Genomic DNA, 6,028 nt, shown 5'->3' with positions numbered 1-6,028 from the left:
GTGTTCCGCCATCCCGAACTACACGGTCTAGTACTAGACTGGCATCAACTCGCGGAATTTCCGAACAAGCAGAGAGAACCTCGGAGCAAAAATCCAAAAGAAGGAAGCGCACATAAGAGCGTGTTAACAAATTAGGGAAGGTGTCACAAAGCCAGCCCTTTGAGTAAACAGGGCCCAGTTATGTGCGTTGTTTCGCACATAAGACCCTTTTTAGGTTGCCTAACCCACCTCCTAGACCTCGACTTTGACGTTCTGTCTCTCCGGGGCTATTTACGTTACCGCCCCCAAAAGTAGTAGAGGAAAGCAGCTACACGTTCACAATGGCTCTATGTTCTCATTTTTCTAGGTTCTTTCATGGTCACTTAGTTATGGGCCGTCAAAGTTAATGTTCGGTTTTTCGCACATTAAAATCTGGCATTAGGGATATGGTGGTTTCCGCCATCATAACAGCAGTGCTGGCCCTGCTGTAGCTGGCACCATAATAATCCCCTAATCCCCCATTTTTGAGAAAAAAGTGAAAGTTTTAACAGGAAAACACCTTTTGTAACCCAATTTTAACCCGAAATTAAGCCCTGTAATGCGGTAAAAAAAGCAGAACACACGCTTGTTCGTATTCTACATTGCATCCGAAACAGAAGCATGACAAAAGAACCCGTTTTTAAAAACATTCTCTAAATTGTGCCCAATTGTGCCCAAAGTACGGGACAGACGTATCATGCTGTACGTAGAAGCGGCGCGGTTTTATTGAAATTCGAGCGATACACTTGGTGCAGAGCAAGGAGCTGCTGATGTCAACTGTTGACAGTTGTGATGTCAGCAACTGATGTCAACATCAACAGCTCCACATGACATCAACTTTTGTGAGAGCAGCTGTAAGGTTCGGATCCCGCTCAGCTCTTGACAGTAGAAACTTTACTGTAAACTAGAGCTGAGCTGGACGGCGAGCCACTGTACATGACGTGAAGATATTCGTACAGGGGGGGCGTCTAAATTCCGGACATGTCGGCATAATCTCGGACAAGAGCAAAATCTGCCAAATTTATTCACATTTTACGATCTAAGTCCTCCAGGGTTGCGGATTCTTGCTTCTCGTGTGCAATTCTTGCCTCCTTCTCGCTCAGTCCTTTATCATAGCGGGAAGCGGATAGCACCGTGATCTTTTTCGCATTTCAATACCCCCGTGCAGCGTTTTTTTCCCGCCAAACCTTCCGTTCGGGGCTTGAGGGCGTGCAAAAATTTCTGAGAGGTCGGAGCCTGCGGTCAACGCGTGCAGTGTTGAATGCACGTCAACATCTGCAACCGCAGGCTCCGACCGTTGCAATGACGAAAGCGTCTCGTGCGGGCTCGAGGAGGGCCACGCGCGAGGCCCAAGCCCTTCAGTCGTGCATCGATGGCACATCCACTGTCCGCGAAGCTGCCATTAAGGCACACATTCCAAAGTCGACGCTCCAAGACCGCATTAAAAAGTCGAAGGCACACTCCTCCACCACCTCTAAACCAGTCGGACCGCAGCCGGACTTGAGTGAGCAAGAAGAGAAGACTCTTGTTTCCTTACTCCAAGGGCATGGAGATGCTGGTCATCCATTGACGCGCACTGACCTTCAAGAAGCCGTCGAAGAGTTGGTGAGGAGAATGTCAGAAAAACGGCGTGCCAAGCTACGCTTTGTCAACGGACGGCCCGGTAGAGAATGGTTGAAAGGATTTGAGAATCGCCACAGTGAGTCACTGCGTTTCGGTAGAGCAAGCAGGCAAGAAGCGATTCGTATGCAGGCGGTGAATGGCGAGAACATGACCACTACTGGCCTGGCTTTGGAGAAACTCATGAGAGTGTATAACTTCGATGCACAGCGCATCTTTAATATGGACGAAAAGGGAATCACAGCAGGCAAAGATGCAACCGGCACTACGAGAAAAGGCACTTACACGCGGTCTGGTATGCGTGCTCAGCAAGCGGGTCCTATCTTGAGGAACTGCGACAGAATGACAATGATGGCCTCTGTCTGCGCAGCAGGGACTCCCGGTCCTCTGATGGTCGTTTCAAAAGGGACGGCCCTCCGCACGAAAACAATCCAGGTACATGATGGGGGACCGAAAACCCTCACAATGACAGACTGCCTTCCACGCCATACTCTCATTACTCTGCGTCAAGATATTGCAGGTTGTGATAAGCATAATATGCTGAGCTACGCCAAGGAATTTGTGGAAAGTGTCGTAGACTTGACAGTCAACGACCGCAAGGTGTTGCTCATTTACGATGGATACCGTAGTCATCTAGGCTACAAAGTCATCAGCACCCTGGAGAAGGGCAACGTTGTCGCATATTGTTTACCAGCTCATACAAGTGGTACAACACAGCCACTGGACGTCGGTATCTTTTTTCCGTTCAAGTATTACCTCGACGAGAGTATGTATGCTGTTGCGCGCACTGACGAGACGATGGAATACAATCAATTTGATCTCGCTCGTTTCCTCACTCAGGCCTACTACAAGGCTTTCTCCCCTGACAACATCAAATCAGCATTCAAACACACGGGTATCTGGCCGTGCAATCCTACTGTGCTTCTGAAGCGTCCCCTACCGTCTGGGAACGACAAACGAGTGTTGTCAGTTGATCAACTTTCTGCATTTCTCATCCAGAAGCGGCAGAATGCCAGGGAAGGTATGGAGCTGCAGCCCGCATACCTCCATCGTGGATGGATTGCGACCGGACGAGGGCTTGTGATCACCGGCGTCAAAGCCATGGAGCTAGTGGGCAGTCAAGAAGATGCACACCTGGAGAAAAAGCTTGAAGAAAAACGGAAGAAGTGGGCCAAAGACGCTTAGATTAAGGCGAAGAAAATCGCAAAGGACAAAGAGGGAAAGCAAAGAGATCTGAAAAAGAACATGCGACGCGCGCGACTCAACAATATGTCTCTGGAAGCTTGGCTTGCCATCCCTCGTCGCTCATTGACAGAGCGATGCAAAACGGCTAGGATGCGGACCCTCAAGAAGGTCCGCGGCCTTGACATTCCTGCTCCGCCGTTGCCGCCGTTGTCGTCATGAGCGTTTGCGTAGCCATCAGATACCGCATAAATCTGTAGCTTTGCGCTCCTCTTTTGTCCGGTATTTGGCAGCGGTTTTCCCGAAAATAGAGCCTCTCGATCCTGTCAAGGCGCACTGTCACAGATTTTTCGTCTATTGCCCAAATTCAGCCATTTCTTGGCCAGAATCACGCTGGCACGCGTCTGGATCTGCATGCAAAGCTTCAGATTACAGGCGCAGCTTTTTCTATATTTAGTTTTTTCTTTCGTCGATTTTGTCCGGAATTTAGACGCCCCCGCTGTACGAAACCAGGCAAGACAGCCATCCAAAATTTTCTCTAGTTTTTGCACATAACGCCGCTGACATTCCTCGCCGCGCTGATGTCAGCATTCTATGCAGCCTGTGCTGATGTCAGATGTCAGCATTCCATGCAGCCTGTAACGAAGGGGAAAACGGCAACAACAGGAAACCATCGCAGGAGAAAGCTAAATCTGTAGTGTAGGATGTGTCTGGCCATCCCCTCCAAGATTTGTCATCGCGCGGACGGCGTCACAAATTTTATCATGTGTAGGATCTCGTCCATATCGCGCCCATGCTCTAGTGCTGTGCGAATACAGTTTATTAATACAGTAGCAGACTGCTATCAGTGCATTTCCAAATATCTCCAACGGAAACTGGCCATGAAAGCTCCGCCACTTTCGTTACGTCTGCCTTGAACAACTACTGCCATCCAGTCAGTCTTTCGCTGGCATTGGGATGAGTCAAGGTTAGAGTCGAAAAAGTTGTATGCATGAGGCCCCTTTTGTGGCCCGCTTTGTATTTGTACACTGTCCGGACAAGGGTTGAAATCGGGCTGGAAATGATGTGAAGCTAGCCGTAGCGTAACCCTGCTTTAATATTTCTTGTCCTCTGTAGACCGACCAAATAGCGTTCGTGGCCTGTGTCATCGGCATTCATCACTAGGGGCCAATGGCAGCGTAAAGCACACTCAAGCTGCAGCCTGCAATTGAAGTGCCTCCAAAATTGGAGTCTATGTCCGCAATCACGTGCATATGCGCCTGCAGTAAAGAACTATCCTTCTATCGCCGGAGTAGTCGACAATGACTTGCATGGGTGCAGGGCGTCGCAAGGAGATCTTGTGAGCCACGCTAATCATTAAACGTCCTGCGCCGTCGGACTGAAAGCTGTCGTGAAAATGTTCAATGGATCGGGGCACTCCACCAAGCTGGATGCTGTGATCCGTGAGCACGGGTAACATGCAGCGGGTAACAGCTCATACGCCCTATACCAGCGGGCCACTGCCAAAAATTAAAATTGCGTGAATCTGCAAACTATTTAAAACATTGTTTAATACATTATTCAAAAATATTAGTATTCATGAAGAATTGAACTCGCGACCAAAAGAAAAGGGTGGCAGGGAGAACCAGTCGGGCGAGATGGAGCGGGCGATGGAGCGGGCGTTGGCCGCGAGCGGGAAGTGCAGCGGGTTGGAGAAGGTCAATAGGAGGGCCGCTACGGCCGGTGCAGCACCCGATTTGTAAAAAAACTTTACAGCATCAAGTGTCCACGTCATCGGATGACGTGGAATTAGGGTTAGGTCGCGAGACAGGGCAAAGACCACGGAGCTGTCGCGGCTCCACGCGTCGCCGGCGTAAACTTTAAAAGGTTGAGCTAAAGCTCAACGCTCGGGGCCCAGGCGGTCGCCGGGGCGGTGCGTGGGTGGTGCTGCATCCGATACGTGGCGGCGGCAATCACAGCACGACTCACCCCGTTTGCGCTGCAAATCGCTGCCTGCATCTTCTCTTCCGCTCATGGTACCGAAGGCTAGCTGGTGCGGTCAACGCCCATCATCAATTAGGACGCCAGCCATCATACGGTCACATCGCCGACGAAGGCGAATTGCGTCTTCATCCTCCCGCCCCTAGAACCACAATTTGTCACGGCGCTCGAAGAAAAAAAAAAAAAAAAAAAAAGACAATTTTTGTCATCTCACATTGCTGGAGGAAGCACTACTTCGGGGCACCCCGCCCAACTCTCTGAGCAATCACTGTTCCTCTTGTTTGCAACCGTTCAGGAAAACATCCGTGTTTGTCTGTACAGCGATGGGGACGCCTGCAGATGCCTGCAGATGCCCCCCTCTTTCGTTTTGAACAATGCCCATACAATGGTATGCATTCGAGAGAGTGTGAAGCTGCCTATATTGACATCAAATCAACATTCGGATATCCTTGATTATGGTTATCATGGTGGCGTGTTGTTTCATCGTGGGAACGAAAGAACTATATCTTTCAAAGGAGCTGTTCAACAGTTCTTTATATTTATCCTTTATTCACCGCTCTGTCGTGGTCTACAATTATTTGAGACTATCATTCATTATCAGGGTTATTACAAGTGATATTATGGTAAGCTGGCAGCACCGAAAAATAATGAACAGGCGTCCTCCCGGCACTCCCGTTCCACATTCTCGGCATCTCATTCCACCAATCCAACCCGTGCATGATACATAAGCAGCGGTTGAAACAGCGTAGCGCTGAGCACACCGCACCCCATCCACACGGAAAGCGACGGCATCGTCCTTACGCCGGCCGTCTTAACCGCCAGGGGCAGCATCTCAGCCAAGGCGACGAACACCAAGATGCCGGCTATGATCGCGAGCACACTGCTGATCGACGTCTGCGTCATGTACTGCTCAAAGAACAGCCCGGGCAGGAGGACGCCGAGCGGCTCGAGCATGCCCGAGAAGAGGGCGAGGCGGATGGCGATAGACTTACTGCGCGTGGCAAAGTAGATGGGCAGGGCGATGCAAAGCCCCTCGGGGATGTTCTCCAACGATATCGCCGCGGCCAGACGCACGCCGCTCTCTAAGCCCTCGTGCACCGCAAACAGAATGGACATGCCCTCGAGCAGGTTGTGCACGGAGAGGGACACGAAGGTGATGAGGCCGACGACGAGGACCTCGCCGCGCAGGAGCATGCGGTGGCGATCGCCGGGGTCATCGACGGGGATA

Source organism: Chondrus crispus, genomic scaffold (assembly GCF_000350225.1).
Source record: "Chondrus crispus Stackhouse genomic scaffold, scaffold_26, whole genome shotgun sequence".
Taxonomy (NCBI): Eukaryota; Rhodophyta; class Florideophyceae; order Gigartinales; family Gigartinaceae; genus Chondrus; species Chondrus crispus.
This window is presented reverse-complemented; position numbering follows the sequence as displayed.